The sequence below is a fragment of the Leptonychotes weddellii genome, chromosome 4 (genome assembly GCF_054177405.1).
Source record: "Leptonychotes weddellii isolate Sample4059 chromosome 4, ASM5417740v2, whole genome shotgun sequence".
NCBI classification, from domain to species: Eukaryota; Metazoa; Chordata; class Mammalia; order Carnivora; family Phocidae; genus Leptonychotes; species Leptonychotes weddellii.
The window spans coordinates 95,891,653-95,909,300 of record NC_138372.1 but is presented as its reverse complement, the minus strand read 5'-3'; the positions used below and the strand labels follow the sequence as shown (position 1 = coordinate 95,909,300).

At 45.0% G+C, this 17,648-nt stretch overlaps 1 long non-coding RNA gene across 4 annotated transcripts in view; it reads right to left on the bottom strand.

Moving 5' to 3' along the window:
• LOC115944874 (uncharacterized) overlaps positions 1-17,648 on the bottom strand; it is a 75,664-nt gene that overhangs the window by 30,166 nt on the left and 27,850 nt on the right. For 3 of the 4 annotated variants that reach the window (XR_014144150.1, XR_014144152.1, XR_014144151.1), the window contains exon 3: positions 3,739-3,862. The exons of the other annotated variant lie outside the window; for it this stretch is intronic. This is a non-coding gene — a long non-coding RNA (uncharacterized LOC115944874). The remainder of the gene's footprint in view (positions 1-3,738; positions 3,863-17,648) is intronic. 4 annotated transcript variants of the gene reach the window in all.

Sequence of the window (17,648 nt, the reverse complement as noted above, 5' to 3'; positions counted from 1 at the left end):
AAAAAAAAAAAAAACCCTGCAATAGATCCCATCTGTTCTTAGGACAACGTTTAGACCTCTGGGAGCTGCTGTTGGCGCTGTGCCACACCCCGTGGCCCACCCTGAATATCAGCTCCAGACTGCTCCCATGCACACCATGGCTTCCAGAGGCTCTGTCTCTCAGCCCACCCGAGGCCATTCTCTGAGAGCCCAGGACAGACCAGAAGTGGAAGGAACTAAGGTTCCCAGGTGCAACCGCCAACCAATGAGGGACGACAGTGCTGGATAAATGCCCCGCCTTCCGGACCAGTGTGACAACTCAGAGGCCTGTCCCCACACTCTCAGGCATCTCCGGTGGCACTGAGCTTCAGCTGCCCAGAGCAGCACCCTGCTGGTTAACACTTTCTTCCCTTCCGCTTATTTCTCCATTCTTTCTTTGTGCTTTCTGTAACCAACTTCCAAATAAACTACTTCTACTTGCCTTGGTTTCTGCTTTTGGGGTACCCTAACATAAGACAGTCCCCTTACATGGCTTATAACCCTTTCATCGTCAGGCCTCTGCTTCCTTTTCCAACATTAGCCTTTGCCATTTCCCAGTTTGTACTCTGTTCTCAAGGGGCCAACAACTTCTTTTAGTTCTCCTCTAGGCCCTTGCACACACTATCTTTCTCCTCTTAGAACACTCTGTCTCCTACTCTTCATCAGACTAACTCCTATTCAACCCTGATATATCTGCTTAAACATCACTTCCTCCAGGAAGCCTTCCTGAATTTCCAAGCTCAGGTTTTATATTCCTTCCATTGTTTTCAAGGCATCCTGTTCTCCCCCAAACACAGTACTTGTCATATCATTTTGAAAAGTTTCCTTAATTCTCTCCTGCCACCAGTACTCTATGTTTCAGGAGAGCAGAGACCATGTCTTTCTTGTTCATCATTGCACCAGAACAATCTAGCACAGTCCCAGGCCCAAAGTGAAACTTTATGAATAGGCCTGGCACATGAGAGGTGCCAAAAAAATGTTTGTGGAAATGAAAAAGAAAGAAGAACCAAAACGGTACTCAAAACAAGGTGTAGCGTAACTTGGCTAAACTGACGGGACACAGTCCAGAGAGGGGGCATGAGTGATGGCTTTTGACTTCCTCTGGCTTGAGTCACTCTGTGGAACACAGAATGGCCCGACCTCCAACTCCAGAAATCATGGGGACAGCTCTCAATAAAAAGGACACAAACTACCTAGGTCTCTGGATAGTGTCACTGTCAAAATAATTCATAATCCATGAACTGACTTAGAGTTAGCCTGAATAATTTGGCAGCAAGCCCACCAAGTCTAATAACAAATTTCTATAATTTGGCAACAGTACAGACAGGCCGTATCAGGGCAGGCTCACTGTTGAGTCAATAACACAATAAAGTCCAGTCCTGTCCTGCAGCTCTCCTCCAAGTGGTGACAGGGACTGGCAGCCAGCAAGGCGGAGAAGGTGTGGTCCTTGTTCCAGTGTTGTAGAGATGATTGATCCCTCCTCTGCTGAGAACTAGTCACACATGCCCACCAGGCTGCAGGGGTGCGGGGGGGGGGAGGGGGGTGCCTTGCTACCGGAGCTCCTGGCTGGGCATCTGCTTTCCAGCACTGCTCTACACCATGCGAGGGGCACACGCATCTCTGGGGGCCAGCTGGCAGCCTCTGCCACATTGCCATAAGTGACATTTTAGGAAACGGAAGTGATCTGACAAGCCCTGGGATTTCCTTACCAATACAGCTACAATAGCTTCATCACATCGAATGGAGACAGAGTCAAAGATGGACATTGCTCGCCTCCAACAGGCACCTTTGCAATGTTCTCTGCCCTCGCTGGTTTCCCCGCCTTCAAATTCAGCCTGCTCCACCCTCAACCTCCACTTCCAATTGATCATACGTTTGCTTTCAGAATAACTGCTCTAAATTCAAACCTGCCCCACCAATGGTCCCCAGCGCCTTTAGGGTGAAGGGTCCATTCCAAAGCGTGACATGAGAGGCCCCCCAGGTTCTGGCTTTGGCCTCCCCTCCAACCTCATGTCCTGACACTCCCTCTCCTGCTCTGTGGTCCAAACTACCTGCAGTTTCACACGGCACCAGGCCACCTCATGCCTTCATGCCTGCACACAGGCCATGCCCCTATCTGGAATGCCCTCTCCCCTTCTCTTGGGGAGCCCCTGTGCTATCCTTCCAGGTCCAGCTCAAGTGTCTCTTCCTCCGTGAAGACTTCTTTGAATCCACTTCCCCCACAACCACAGTTAAACATTTGTCCTTTGAGCCCCCACTCATCTTTGCACATACATTGATCATCACACTTGTCACACAACACTACACTTACTTGTTTATACGTCTGTCTGACCTATTCTATTAGGCCAGTCTTTTCATCACTGTGCTTTCAGAGGCTGACATAATATCCAATATGTCCTAGGAACTCAAAAATATGTTTGATGAATGAATTAATGGATGTAGATACATGCAAAGGAATCACAAGTCATGCAGAGTGAATCTTGAGAGGTGACCTTTTGTTGCTTACAGAAGCCAACGGAGAAAGTTAACATCTCCAAGCCAATAAATATGCCTCTGGGGCCTCTCATTCCAATGCAGCTTGTGACTAGAAAATTCATGACCAATTTCATTCTGATTTCAGATTGGGCTTGGGAGTCAAAACAGTATTTTCTCATTTCTGCTGATCCTTTTACACATGGTCATAAGTTTAAACTGAATATGCAAAACGAACTCAGACACCCAGATGGAACAGCCAGCAGGAGCAATCAATACAGAGAATGCACACCCAGTCTAAATAACTTGCCATGGATGAAGATGAATTCAAATTTTAAATTTTTTATTTTTTTTTATTTTTATTTTTTTTAAAGATTTTATTTATTTATTTGAGAGAGAGAGAATGAGAGACAGAGAGCATGAGAGGGGGGAGGGTCAGAGGGAGAAGCAGACTCCCTGCCGAGCAGGGAGCCCGATGCGGGACTTGATCCCGGGACTCCAGGATCATGACCTGAGCCGAAGGCAGTCGCTTAACCAACTGAGCCACCCAGGCGCCCCTCAAATTTTAAATTTTTTAATCTCTTCTTTATAACAAGAACCAGATAAAAACTGGTAAGCCAGTTTTATTAAAAAACTTTTAGAAAAAAAGCTGAATAGTCACACTTTTTCTCAATTAAAATGCCAATGCTGATACCAAAAATAAAAGTTTTCTAAGTATCAGAAGATAATGAATTACTATAACTTTTCCTAGTCTGACTATTTAATCTTTTATCTAAATCCTATGTCAAATTTTGATGCTTGAGTTTAACTATATATTTGCAGTCCCATCCTTCATGGCTCAGACCTGCCAATTTTATTAACCAGGAAGATGCTAGGAAATAACATCAACTGAGATATAATATGTATCAGGTACTATGTTGGATGCTTTATATATGTAATCTTTTTAAATCTCCCTAACAACCTCATAAGGAAGTGCACTAGACCCTGGTTGGGTTTTAGGCTGCCCAGCATCTACCCCAGGCATACATTTGAGGAATCCCCTGTCCCATGAGTCTTGCTGGAAGCAGTCTACCTCCCTCTATAAAGGCTGGAAAGCCAGGTACTCACTTTCCAAGACCCCCTTGCAACTGGAAGTTAGCCAAGGGGCCCTGGGCCAGACTGTCAGACAGACTGATCCAGACTTGAATCAGAAGTTAGTGACCCAGAAAGGCAGGAACTATAAAGAATCTCTGCTAATTAGATTCTTACCTATGTCCACATGGAATAGGGAACCCACTGAAGGGAAGATATGAGGGACAAAGAAGCCATAGACCAACACGAACAGTATAAGGAATCCAAGAACTGTGGAGTGCAGTGGTTTCTTCTAATGTCACTGGTCAGAATAAAGAAAAAATAATAAGCTCAAACTCTTGCATTTTACCCTTACAACATGGACTAAAATCCAAGACTTTATATAACTTAAAAAATAAAGCTCTCTTATGTATATTTTCCCATGATAAAAAAAAAAAAAAAAACCCTCAAAAGTTTGATTATGGGGCACCTGGATGACACAGGCTGTTGGGTGTCGGACTCTTGGCTTCGTCTCAGGTCATGATCTTGGAATCAAGGAACTGAGCCCTGCCTCAGGCTCCATGCTCAGCACAGAGTCTGCTTGGGATTCTCCCTCCCTCTCCCTCTGCCCCTCCTGCTCAAGCTCTCTCTCTCTCAAATAAATAAATCTTGAAAAAAGAAAAAGGTTTGATTCTGTGGGTCACCAGATTAAATGTTGAACTGACAGTCTCACGGTATGTTTTGTGCGAGATTTAGAAAGAATTGAACCCTGAGTACTGGAATTGGGAAATGTGCCAGCATTTGGCTGACTCAGAGCACTCAGAAACCTCAGTCTGAGTCTTCCTCATCAGCCACTCCCTTCTTGTCCAATGAGATGCTTTCAGCCCATGATCCTGCACCCAGAGGGAGGCACATTGCAAGGGTCAAGCCAGGTCATCACCCACTCCACCCACAATGACGCTCACTGTCTCTGAGCCTCTAACTAGAGTAGAGATCTCAGATGCCCTAAAGAGCCAATTATAAGCTCAGTCTCCTGAGCAGCCTGTGAAACAGGCTTTGTCCTTGTTCCAGTGTTGTAGAGATGATTGATCCTAAATATCAAGAGGAAAGAGGGATGCTGCCACAGAATGAGGCTGGGAACAGGCTGACTGGATCCAGAAGATCCTTGGGGTAACTCCCAGTAGGGGTGAGAGCATTTTAAATTATACAAAGTTTAGTTGCATTAGGTTGTGTGGGAGGAATTTTTTCTTTTGAAAGTATAAATATGGGAAAAAGGAATTAGGAAAATGTTAGACCACCAAAGGGATGGACTCCAGCAGTTGTTTGGTTTGGTTTGGCTCCCCAGCATCCAGATTTCTTTCTCATGTTTGGAAATTCCCCAGTCTTAAAAGTTTTGGTGGATTGGAAGAACCCACCTCTCCTATAGAAGCTGAAATACTACACACTTGCTTCCCCAGACTCCTTCACTGCTAGGGAATAGCAGATGACCTAAATTCTGTAAGCAGACACACCTTACCCCCATTGAATTAGAAATTAGTGATGCTAAACAGCACAGACCGTAGAGAATCCACCGTATCAGCAGGCAGAAGGCAGCAATGCTGAGCTCCCATGACCTAGGGGTGCCAACTAGCAGCCGGCATCCAACCACTGGACATTGTTATGTCCACCAGACCATGGTGTGACATACTTGAGCTTCGATCCTGGCAGCTGCCTGACCTGCCTTATTCGTACACATTTTCCTTTCTTGAGATGTGGTAAGCTATCCAATACCTTTCTAGTAAATTCTTTTCTGCTTAAGTGTACGAGTAAACCTGTAGTTGGTTTGTCATGATACACCAAGATCTCTGATGCAGATGATTATTACCTCATGGAAACCAAAACTTTAGAGAGGTTAAAATGACCCACAAAATGAGACAGAACCAAGGAGTGGCAGGGCTCCGTCCCTCTCATCCATTTGTTTTCCATCCCAGCACACAGCAATATCCAGAACTGGAATGTTTCCCTCTGTGAAGAAAAACTGTTCAAATCAAAGATGCCGTTGCATTAACGTGGAGAAAAATCGTTCACAACATTTTACTGGGAGATTAGGAAAAAATCATTTTTTTTTTTCTAGAAACGTTTCCTAAATTCTGCTTATCAGAATCCACAAGAGTGGAAAGCATTGGAATGTTATACTTCCATCCTTTTCAAAACACGATGTTTCCTTTCTCTGCCAGAGCATGCCAGAAAAAATGTCCCTAAGAAAGCTACGAAAAAGTCAAAGTGATGTGGTTTGAAGGTTGGGGTTCAGAGCTGAGGGCCAAGCAAAACGGTGGTTTTACTGAAGCACGGGGACAGGACCCGTGGGCAGAAAGGGCTGCTGACCAGGGATTGTGAGGATTAGACACTTTGGAGTTGGGGAAGTTTCCAAAAGGACTTTCATATGCTAAAGAAGACACACAGGATCCTGGAGGCCTGGCTATTGTCAAGCTAAGGTTGTTTTTCCCTCTAGCAAAGCATTAATTATTAAGACAGTTGGGAGGAATGATATCCTGGAGGAAGGTCATACTCTGCCTGCCTCAAGTATTTGTCAATGGGCTGCAGGTTATAAGGCAATTTAATTTTATCACATTTCTTTTGCCTTTGCTCCCCACATCAAAAGGACAGCATCTTTTTCCTCCTGCTATAAACTAGAAACTGTCTTTTGAATAATTAATTGACTAAAGGGACATAACTCCAGGGAGGCTCAGGTTCCTGTCTATCATTAAACAATTGTGGGAGGTGCACAAACTCCAAATCCACAAGGCCAGCCCTTTCACAAAAACTCGGGAGTTGGCTGGGTGACTGTTTTTGAAATAACAACACCCAGCCTCTTCCTCCCAAAAATCTCTGGACTAGTCACGTCTTGCACAGAGTGGGCACCCAATAAATACTGAATGAATGAAGACATCTTCGTCATTCCTATGTTAAGAGTTCAGGGGTGCTTGGGTGGCACAGTCTGTTAAGTGTCTGACTCCTGGTTTCGGCTCAGGTCGTGATCTCAGGGTTGTGAGATTCGAACCCCACGCCCTGCCCCTCTACCCCTCCCACTCATGCGCTCTCTAAAATAAATAAGTCTTAAAAAAAAAAAAAAGAGGGCGCCTAGGTGGCTCAGTCAGTTGAGCGTCTGCCTTTGGCTCAGGTCATGATCCCAGGGTCCTGGAATCGAATCCTTCCTCGTGCTCCCTGCTCAGCAGGGAGTCTGCTTCTCTCTCTCCCTGTGCCCTTTCCTTCTGCTCTCTCTCTCGCTCTCTCTCAAATAAATAAGTAAAAAGCAAAAATCTTAAAAAAAAAAAAAAGAAAAGGTGTTCAAAGCCATCGAATTTGGAGTTCAGATCCTGTAGAGAGCAAATGGAGTCCCTCCGGTCAAGCAGGGGCCTGCGACAAGCAGTGACGCGAGCAGTTCAGGTACCGCAGCTAGGAGATAGCACCAGACCCACATCAGCTGACTCCCCAGAAATGATAAGGAGCAGAACCACAGGAGGTCTGCAGAGACCCAAAACTGATGAAATCCCTTCAAAAAGGGGAGGGTTTTGGCTGCAAACTGTCAGACTCTTCAGACCTTGACCCCTCTATGTCTGACCACTTTAAAAAGGCAACTGCTGCCGAAGGCTCTGCCAGATCTCTGAACAGAACCGAGATCCTTCGCTGCTTGAACACCAGAAGCAGCCAGTTCGGAGAGCTGACCTGGACCGGACCGAGGCCTTATCTCAACTGTGCGCCCACAGATCGACTTCATGTTCGGTTCCTTAACTGCCTGCACCCTTCTGTTAGCTTGTTTGTTGTGTGGCTTGTCTTCTCTCCTGCTCCATGTGCTGTGTAAGAAGCCAGGTTTAATCCCATGGCGAATGGTCACTGAGTTTGGAATCCTGAACCCGCTTTATCATTGCGATTTACCTTTGCTTTATGAGTGAATAAAGCTGACATTGTGGAAAGACACAAATCCTGTGTGCGCCTTCATAGTGCTCATGACAGATCCAAGTACATGAAGGATCTGAAAATCAGAAATTCTTTTCCTTTCTTTTTTTGTATTTTTGTTTTTGTCTTCTTTCATTTCTTTTGTTAATGCCCAAATTCCATTCCCTGATGTTGTTAGTGCTGAAGAAGATGAACTGGGTGCAAATAAGGCATGACCAACAGGGCCAGACTTTCTAAAGTATGCCTACAAAAGCAGAGAGCTCCAGGCACAAGGATGAAAAGCTCTGGCCCAGAAGGGAGGCTGTTTTCAGCCATTGCTGATGGTTCTCAGAGAACACATACTAATAGAATTAGACATACTATTTTCTTATCCCTGAGCTAAAAGAAAGGCAAGAGCCAGCATTCTCAGTGTCCAAGGTTCCCCTCTACCTACTAGCGGGGTGGGGGATAATTTATATCAGATAAATATTTTCATCCTGTCCAGGATCAATATTCAGTGACTCTGAAGACAAACCTACCACCTACTCTGCACCACAAGCTCCCACCCCTGCTTCTTATCCACCCCCACCCCCTTTCTTTTAGTTAAAAAAACAAAACAAAACAAAAACCAACTTTCTGGAGGCACAGTGTAGGCAGAATAATACCTTCCTCCCCTGCACCCCCAGGCCCTCATCCTAATCCTTGGAACCTTCGAATCCTATGCTGCAAGAGACTTTGCAGAGGGATTAAGATAAAGGGCCTCAAAACGGGGAGATTATCCCAGATTGTCCGTGTGGGCCCAATCTTATCACATTAGTCCTTAAAAGCAGAGAAACTTCCCTGGCACTGGAGAGCTGAGAAAGGAGAAGACTGGCGGGGGGAGGAGGTTCAATTCCTACAACAGCAAGGAATTAAATCCCGCCAATAACCTGAATGAGCAAGAGAACTGGACCTCCCCCAGAGCCTCTAGAGAGGAACACGGCCTGTGCACACCTGGATGTTCGCCCCGGGAGACCAGGTCAGACTTCTGACCTACAGAACTGTAAGATAATAAGTTTGTGTTGTTTAAGCGTCTCCATTTGTGGTAATTTGTTATGGCCCCAATACAGTACTAACACAAGATGTAAGCCTCCACTTGAGAGTTATTCAAGTTCCCTTTAGGAACAAGTATGTGGACACGCCAAGGGAAGTGAGCCTGCTTTTGTTGTTGCTTCTGCTGGTTTTGTCATTTGTTTCCCTGACCAAAGTATAAAGTCTCTGTGACTGCTAGCATCTTCTTTCCTGTGTGACACTCCTCCAGAGTGAGTGGGCCACTGAGCCATGGCTGTGGGCAGGGCCATGTCTGAGCTAATAATGAATGGCACGGCCGTTTCTCCTCCACGAATCACAGATTGTTGGAGCTGGTTAGGGGCCCTGAGATCATCTAGTCCAATCTTATTTTATAGTTGGAAACCAATGCCCAGAGAGTTAAAATGACTTCCCAGGAACACACACAAAAAAAACATTGATGTTCAGCCCCTATCCCCAGAGATTCTGATTCAATTGTTCTGGGGTAGGGCCTAAGTATTATTTTTAAAAGCCGTCCTTTCTAATGGGCCTTTGAATTTTGGCCTGCTCTCAGCACAGACTGAATTCTACTTAAAGGTCCAGACTCATGATAATTCATTTTCAATCTAACAAAGAGACCAATACCCGTTTTATTACTGGTTACAATAGGCTTTCACTCAATGCAAAGCAAAAGCAAAGTATTCCATGGGATTTCCACATGTTCTTCCCTAAAAGTTCTCTTTTTTCTCTGTGCTTGTTTCCCTTCGGAGAGAGAACCTTTTGCCACTTAGAATTGCTGCCAGGTGACTCCATTTCCTGCCCCAGGTCCTATGCTGTCAGTGTTTCCTTTTCCTCTCTGTGCCTCCAGGAACTGAAGTCTCTCCCCAAACCTCAGTCCCAACAGTTAATGGACCTCGACTTGGTGCTGCCCTCCTGCCTTCCAGAACCTCATTCGGCCTGAGGTGGACACCTTCCATCCTGTGTTCATGCCGAGCTGAGGCTGTTGGCTCCTCCAAAGCAGCAGTCGTGCACAGATTTATTAAATTTAAACATCCAGTATTTCTAGCGTAAATCTCCATATTCTAGTTATTAATCAAGCAAAATTCAGCCATCACTTCTCAGAGTGCCTTCACAAATTAATTAAATGCTCTTAAATATTTGAAAATCGACTTTGTATATAATTTTCTTTTTAAATTTTCTTGAGTTAAGACCTTCCATTGGGCTCTCAAGTCACGTTAGTGTCATAATGCCAATTCATCGGATCCCGCACACGTTATGGAATTATATTGTAAACTTTTACACTATTGCATGACTTGGGTTGACTGAATTTTTTTTTTTTTAAGATTTTATTTATTTATTTGACAGAGAGAGAGAACACAAGTAGGCAGAGTGGCAGGCAGAGAGAGAGGGAGAAGCAGGCTCCCCGCTGAGCAGGGAGCCTGACGTGGGGCTCGATCCCAGGACCCTGGGATCATGACCCGAGCTGAAGGCAGATGCTTAACGACTAAGCCACCCAGGCGCCCTGGGTTGACTGAATTTTGTGTTCCTCTCATCTTTTCCTTGCTTGGCAAGGCCATAACTCACACACTTTTAAATAGCCCCCTTTGTATTCTACATGGCTTTCCTGGTTTTGCTTGGCTCACAACTTTTAGGCCCTGTGCTAATGACTCCCCACTCAATGTTAATACTGCCCAACACCAGTGCCTTGTCTCTTCCCCAGTTTCTGACCTCCCTGGGCCTGTCCTAACATCTCTACGTGGACCAAGTTCCAATGCTGAGACCCGACCTCTACACTGTTACTCTTGTCTTTTCCCCTTCCTGAATACCCCCCACCCCCCGCTACCCATCCTTCAAGGCTCGACTCAAATCCTACCTTCCTTCACCACAGCCCATAGGGATTTCTCTCTTCTCCACATACATATCGCCCACCGCTGCCAATAATCATTTTATATTACCTTGTGCATCATATTATTGCTAGGAGTTTTTCCTGTTTTTTGTTTTCCCTCACCTATATTAGAAACTCTTAGAAGGCAAGAGCTGTGTTTTATTTATTTATTTATTTTTTTAAAGACTTTATTTATTTATTTGAGAGAGAGAGAGAGAAACAGCATGAGAGGGGAGAGGGTCAGAGGGAGAAGCAGGCTCCCCGCTGAGCCGGGAGCCCGATGTGGGACTCGATCCCAGGACTCCGGGATCATGACCTGAGCCGAAGGCAGTTGCTTAACCAACTGAGCCACCCAGGCGCCCCAAGAGCTGTGTTTTAGAGGGTTTATATCCCGGCTTATGGCCTAGCATATGGTGCCTTGGGCATGACAGCAACTCAGTAAGATGATTGAGAGGTTAGGTGATTGAGGAGTTGACTTTCATGAGCATGTGATTCCTAGAGAGCATGTCTAATTCTGCTCCTGCCCAGTATACTATGGGTAGTCACTGGTGACTGAGCAATATTAATCCAGACTAACCACTGGAGGCTATGGCACATTCCATCAGCATGTAACTCTGCTTCTCAGTTTGTTTCATGCAGAATTATTGGCTTCAGCCAGCTAATAAATTCCAGTGAAGTCATATCTGGTACAGATTTTCCATCCTGAAATTACGATGCCTAGAGTTGTCCAAACACCTCTATCTGAAAAATATCCTCCTGTGTGCTTAACTCTGGCTAAAAAGAAAATGCTGAATAATACGCTTCAGTGAGGGGCACCTGGGTGGCTCAGTCGTTAAGCGCCTGCCTTCGGCTCAGGTCATGATCCCAGAGTCCTGGGATCGAGCCCCACATCGGGCTCCCTGCTCCGCGGGAAGTCTGCTTCTCCCTCTCCCACTCCCCCTGCTTGTGTTCCTGCTCTTGCCATCTCTCTCTGTCAAGTAAATAAAATCTTTAAAAAAAAATATGCTTCAGTGAGCCTTATTTATGGACAATGAATACACGTAGAGACAGGGGATAGGAGAAGAAGCTCACAAAAATCCTTTTGCTAGGTTTAGTTGTGTCAGGACTTAGAGGAAAACAGACCTTATTTTCATGAGAACAAAGTTTGCAGTTTCTGGATGTATGTAGAAGAGCAAAGGGGTGTCTATAACTCCTTCTACCCAGAGGAAGGAAATTGGAAAAAAATGTCCACATGACAAACGAACCAAGTGTACAACCAAACCCCAAACCCAAGACAGCTCTGATTTACTGCAGGAACCTGGGGAGTCTCCCAACTCAACCATTGGCCTGGTGGTTTTAAAGAAAGCAGTTGCCTTCTCCCCACCCAGCAGGAGTGTGAGGCAACTCCTGTCCCCCGCGCCAAGTGTTTTACAAAATACCCTGCATTACCACGGCAACAGCCCAGCGTCTGCTTTCCTGTGGGTGTGGTTAGATGAAGTACTGCTGCCTTTTTTTTCCCCCCTGGTTATCTGTTTGACGAGTTACAAATTTGAAACATTAATCATGGGAAAAGGCCAAGTGACACACAGCACAGACAGCTGTCACATAGCAGCGCAAAAAGCAAAGAGAAAGAGATCCAAAATGACACAATTTACTTTACGGGAACAGCTCCTCTTCGGTGTATGTCTCTGACGCGACTTTAGTTACAGACAACACTGAACTACCTCAGGATGATAATGGTAATTCCTGAGGCCTGACAATGAGGTACTCTTAATGCTCACTGCACCACTTTTTATTATTCCTATTTTACGGATGAATAAACTGAGACACGAGACTTTTAGGCTGCACAACTGGGAAGGAACCAAGGCAGGATTCACTCAGGCAGTCTGACTCCGGGGACACACATTCGACCACTATATCCGACTGCCTCAGGTTATAGGACAGGAAGATCTTCCCAAGTTGTCTGGTTGGGTTTTTTGTTTGGTTTTGCCAATGAAAGCTCGATTATATCAAGGCTTTGAAGACTAAACTAGGATGGATTTCGAATTTGACAGCTAACTGCTAAGTAAGCAAAAACTGAAGAAGCGGTGTAGGAGAGACCTGGCTAGTAACTGGACAGAGATGCTCCGTTCACAGATACACGGAGAAAGTTCTGTGTTTGGTGCTAATCAGCCCCAATTCCTCCTTACAGCTCGCTGCTTTACCTTCCTTCACAGCCACACATTCTCCTGGCTTAGGCCTGGCTTCTCACAAATCCCACCCCTGACCACAAGGGCCCCCAGGGCCGGGGGGAGGTTTTGCGGGGGATAGGTTAGCACAAGTCCACCGCCATTCCTCGCAACAATTTACAGATCCTATCCTACTGACAGAGGGCCATCAGGGACACCTAGGACAGCCTTATGCCCTGGAGAAGTATCCTGAGAGGACACCCTCTCAGCTGCCTGAATTGCTTGGACTCAAGGAGGGCTATTAGCTCTGGGTCCAAAGCCATTATTTGAGACTAAGATGAAAAAGGAGGCAATGACCACTGTCGTTTAATACAGCTGAGAGTGGAGGTTTGATTGCACCTAAATTCAAAAGCAAACTGAAAATTACATTCAGCCACTTTTTTTTAGGCACTGAAGTGAGTTAAGTATTCTGTCATTGTTGGCTAGCAGTTTCCTTAGGTCTAATTCGGGTCATTAAAGGTAACACAAAATTCCTCTGGGCTTACAGCATCATGCTGTATCATGATACTGTAGGGGGCAAGGCAGGCCGCCCCAAAATGGGCCACTTTGGCATGAAGATTATTTTAAGTTAAAAAGCAATCAAACCCCAGCAGATTCAGGAAAAGCTCTCCACCTCCCCCACATCTACCTGAGAAGAACTGAGATAGAGAACCTGCTGCAGAAAAGAGCTATCACCATGGATAACTACATTTACCATGAACTAGGTCTGGTAGGCAGGGAGGAACCTAGCAAGGCCTGTTTGATCAAAGTCCTCTGTGTCCCACTGTTTCTGAGTGGCCCAGCACATGTGTGTTTACCAAACATGTACTCTTTTTCAGCTTCCTGTGAATTGCATTTCTTCCTTTTGAAGTCCCAGGACCTACTCCCTGCTCCTTAGCTCAGGACTACTATATACCACATTCTGCCTGACTGTCTTTGGAATTTCCATGTCTGTGTGGACTCCCCCTAGGTATGAAATTAAATTTGATTTTCTCCTGTTAATCTATCCCATGTCAATTTGATTCTTAATCCAGCTAGAAGGACCTAGAAGGGGACAGGAAATTCTTGCTCCCCAATACTACAAAACTTTTGTGCCACAGTAAGCTAGTGTGCCAGGTGTGGCCACCGTGTTAGGCCTTCCTTGGAGAGGTCAGCAAAATGTGATTGCCAAGAAATTCATCTCATCCTCAGAGGAGCATGGATCCTGCAGCAGGGCTGCCTGGGCTCATACCCCACCTCTGTGGTTGACTAGCTGTGGAACGAACGGGGCAAGTTACTTTACTTCTCTGTCCCCTCAGTATGCTTACTCCTAAACAGGGGATAGTATAGTTCCTACCTCTTAGGGTTGTTGTGAGGATCAAGAAACTAATTCATGCAAAGTGCTTGTAACAGTTCCTGGGATAGCCTGCCACATATTTCAGCCTTGGCTTTAAGAATCTGCTGTTCAGGGCACCTGGGTGGCTCAATCGTTAAGCATCTGCCTTCGGCTCAGGTCATGATCCCAGTGTACTGGGATCGAGCCCCGCATTGAGCCCCGCATTGGGCTCCCTGCTCGGCGGGAAGCTTGCTTCTCCCTCTCCCACTCCTCCTGCTTGTGTTCCCTCTCTCGCTGTGTCTCTGTCTGTCAAATAAATAAATAAAATCTTAAAAAAAAGAATCTGCTGTTCATGGGGCACCTGGCTGGCTCTTGATCTTGGGTAGTGAGTTCGAGCCCCACACTGGGCAAAGCGATTACTTAAATAAATAAACTTGAAAAAAAAAAATCTGCCATTCAGTTGAGCTTACTGTGTTTCCATATGAGCTCAGCCTGCCTGCTAAAGTAACTTAAGTATGTTGAAATATGGTATGTGGGGGAGGTCAGTTTGCTTGCTAAATGGGGTGCCACTACATAAAAAGCCTTATTTACCTTATTTGTCTCTAAGTAATTCTGATACAGTCCCAACCAAGCACCTGGATCAAGTTCAAAAGGGAGGTCAGACAGATTTCAGGAAAACAAACCATAAACCCACCTTGTTTGCTACAGATCTACTAATGTGGGGATAGCGGAGTTCTGAGGAATGGGAACCAATCCCCATTGTTTTAAATCACAACACCTGCAGGGGATGCAGGCTGTCACCAACTTTCCCATGTTCCCTCAGGAATTTCTACAAAGGAGGGTTCTAGGGTTAACAATCTGAGGGTAGGGTATGGATACTTCTCTTGTAGCTTCATTTGCCATAGCAAAATAGTTGCATATTTACTTGGAGGGCCTTTGTGGAAGGTATTTTGAGGAAAATAAGGGGCTGAATCCCCCAAACTGCCCCTTGGTTATTGCCCCTTTTCTCATTTCCCACTCAGTGTCAGGAGTGTTTAGTTACATCAAGGATTTATATTATGTTTTAAGAGTATTTTGAGGGTGTCTGGGTGGCTCAGTCAGTTAAGCGACTGCCTTCGGCTCAGGTCATGATCCTGGAGTCCCAGGATTGAGCCCCACATTGGGCTCCCTGCTCAGCGGGGAGTCTGCTTCTCCCTCTGCCTCTGCCCCTCCCTCTGTCTCTCACTCACTCTTTCCCTCAAATAAATAAATAAAATCTTTAAAAAAAAAAGGTATTTTGAGAATTTCATATTTCCCCCTCTCTCCTTCCCCAATGAGATCAGTGAGGAACCCTGGAGTGTTTCAAACTAGGCTGTGTCTAGATGTACTAGAAAAAGGAAAAGACAAGAAATGCTATTTGACTACATCCATTCTCCTAATTCAAGAACTTCCTTTTGAGCTTTCAGCTAATGCCCTACTATGACAGGTGTGTATATAATATACTCTTGTCCACTAACTTGAAATGTTTCTGAAGACTGGGCTTAGTGGTGCTAAATCTGGTACAATTCCTGGCAGTTCAGTTACAGGAGGTCTTGGATGATGTGACTTTCAGTAACTTTGCTTTGCCGGGTTCTTGCTTCCCAGCTCCTCCACATGGAAGGGCTGGATACGTGTTGGCGACACACGTGTGACCAGGTGCCGGCACTGGTAAGATGTTCTCACACCAGGCAGCAGCTGACTCAAAGGCCTTGGAGCTGGCAGATCACAAGTAAGTGAAGAGAGAGTTCGCCCATGGGGACAACCCCATTTCAGTTCCACTCTACTGCTGCCAAGTAGGACATAGGGCAGGGATTTCAGACATTCCTATAGTCTCAAGAGAAGCCAGAAATCTAGGTTGTTACATGAAATCTCCTGATTTTTAAGGCTGGCGAATTACTAAAGTATCTTTTTTAAAGATTTTATTTATTTATTTATTTGAGAGAGAGAGCACATGAGAGGGGGGAGGGTCAGAGGGAGAAGCAGACTCCCCAGCGAGCAGGGAGCCCGATGCGGGACTCGATCCAGGGACCCCAGGATCATGACCTGAGCCGAAGGCAGACGCTTAACGACTGAGCCACCCAGGCACCCCAAGAAAATTTTGACCTACATGAAGGCTAGGAGGATATATAAAGTTGTGTAGGACCTAGGGGGGTTCACCATTGCACTGACTGGAGGACGTCTAACCCTGACCCTACCCGCTGAGTGCTGCTGCCTGCCAATCATTGTATAAGCAAAAAACACAGTTGTAAATTCCCCACTTTTTAGAGGTGACTCATCCTTGTTGAGAATCACCGGTCAAAAGGGTCAGCATTTTTTAGTTACCTGTGATTTTCATCGGGAGAGATAATAAAGTTGACATTTGTTGAGTACTAATTATGTGCCACCCACTGTTCTAAGCACTTAATCTATTTTAACTGATTTAATCCTTAGAACAACTCTACAGTGTAGAGTCTCTTATTATCCCCCATTTACAGATGGAGGAATTGAAGCTTATCAAGGTTAGGCAACTCATCCAAGAAAACACAGCAAGGAAGTAAAGAAACTGGAATTCAAACCCAGGCAGTCTGGTGCCAGAGCCCGTGTGAGTAAACACTGCACCCACTGCCTTATGGTAGACCGTGGTCAGTCTTGAATCAGTTCCCTCAAAATACATTGTGATTCTCTTAAAATTTATCAACTGACGGAAACTGACGAAGATCATTTGACTCCCTTTCCAGCTAACATGCCCCATTTCTCTCTCTCTCTCTCTCTCACACACACACACACACACACACAGACTACACTCACGTAACTTCTTTTCCTCTGGCTCTTTGGAAGAAATGATGATATCACAGTTACTGCAGATCCGTGAACCCTGGTATCAAGGACTGGTGAAAATGAGTCAGGGGCCCTTTGTTGGAAGGATCATGAGTGTGTGTGTGTATTGTATTTTCACCACTGATATAATAACTTGGTTACAGTTGCTTGGTAACATACACTGTTGTAAGCAATTTTTAAAAATTGAAAATGGCTCTGGTAAAAGTCCACACAGATTTTTCCACCCCTCTTACAGTAGAACTTATAGTAGTTCTCACTACTATCACAGAGAAACAAAAATTCAGCAGTCCCTCATGCTTTACCTTTCCCTAACTCCCTTGTGTTTGGCATCCACTTATAACATTCTTTTTGCCAAATTTTGCAAGTTTAGACATTTAAATCTATGGCATGGAATTGCTTCATAGTGGCTTTTGAAATCGTTACCTTAGATACTTATTGGCAAAACTCTATCACTGCTGTCCTTCACTAAAAAAGAAGAATTAAATAAATTTTGTATTTGAGTGGTCAGTATGTGACCACACTGAAATATATGTATTAGAACCCATAGTCTGAGAGGTGGGCTCAGTGGAATCCCATGCGGAAACTGTACTATTGCAATCACAGTGATTCCATGTGTACTTGCAAGATTTGGAGTCCATCCTGTGTCTTCAGATTTGTTATGTGAAGTTATAAGAATCTGTAATCTTTCTGTCCATCGAAAGATGAATGGATAAAGAAGATGTGGTATATATATATATACAATGGAATATTATGCAGCCATCAAAAGGAATGAGATCCTGCCATTTGCAACGATGTGGATGGAACTGGAGGGTATTATGTTGAGCGAAATAAGTCAAACAGAGAAAGACATGTATCATATGATCTCACTGATATGAGGAATTCTTAATCGCAAAAAACAAACTGAGGGTTGCTGGAGTGGGGGGTG